The sequence below is a fragment of the Penaeus monodon genome, chromosome 24 (genome assembly GCF_015228065.2).
Source record: "Penaeus monodon isolate SGIC_2016 chromosome 24, NSTDA_Pmon_1, whole genome shotgun sequence".
Classification (NCBI taxonomy): Eukaryota; Metazoa; Arthropoda; class Malacostraca; order Decapoda; family Penaeidae; genus Penaeus; species Penaeus monodon.
In genome coordinates this window covers 20,928,941-20,929,947 of record NC_051409.1, presented here as the reverse complement: position 1 = coordinate 20,929,947, position 1,007 = coordinate 20,928,941, and the positions used below count along the sequence as shown (strand labels likewise).

At 49.0% G+C, this 1,007-nt stretch overlaps 1 protein-coding gene across 1 annotated transcript in view; it reads left to right on the top strand.

Annotated features, from left to right (window-relative positions):
• LOC119588997 overlaps positions 1–1,007 on the top strand; it is a gene marked incomplete at its 5' end in the record, with an annotated part of 12,618 nt that overhangs the window by 10,772 nt on the left and 839 nt on the right.

The following is a 1,007-nucleotide window of genomic DNA, read 5'->3' as shown; positions in this document are numbered from 1 at the left end:
TTCTTGCCACCAGCCGAGGCCATCCACCTCGACATTTTTGTCCGAGTCGAGCTCCTCGGAGGAAGACGACACTGGGGATGAGCTAATCCCCAGCGATGACTCAGCCTCGGACATTGATTATGAGGCCCCAAGTGACGATCACACTCATTGGACTTGACACTCGATAGTGATGAGCCTCTGTCCGTCCACGTCAATAAAACATGGAACAGCAACGCTCCAGGGACCCCAGACTTTAGGTGGAGGAGCGAGAATGTACCCAGAAAGTACAGTTTTTCTGGTACACCTGGTGTCAAGGTTGACCTGGCCGAAGATTCAACTCCACTAGCAGTCTACAGGGAGTTCATCACTGACGAACTTATTGACTTCATAGTGGAAGAGACGAATAGGTATGTATAGTTGATTCGCATAGCTTTTCTTTTATACACATTACTGCTATTATTCAGATACTCAAAGGTAATAAGTGTACCTACATCTCCTAATGCATTACATTTCCCTACTGACAGATTTGCGGAGGTGAACGAGACCGGACGAAGACATGGTCGGCGATGGACCCCAATCACGAGTGCCGAGCTCCATGTATACCTTGGGCTCCGGCTGCTGATGGGGATCAATAAGAAACCTCAGCTGGCCTTTTACTGGTCGAGGAATCCAGGGGTGGCCATGCCAATTTTCCCGTCGACCATGCCTCGCGAGAGGTTTGAGCAGATTTCCCGCAACCTCCATTTTCAGAATAATGAGGGGCAACCTGCAGAGGATGATCGACTGGAAGCTGAGGAAAGTCATTACCATTCTTGGCGATCGATTTAGGAAGGTCTTCGTCCCGGATAGGCATATATCGATCGACGAGTCACTGTGGAAATTTAGGGGTCACCTAAGTTTTCGCACTTACAATCCAAGCAAGCGGGCAAAATTTGGCGTAAAAGTTTACAAACTTTCAGCCAGTGACAGCCTGTGTGCAGGGTACACTGCCATTTTCAAGATCTATACTGGCAAGGAGCAGGGGTCTC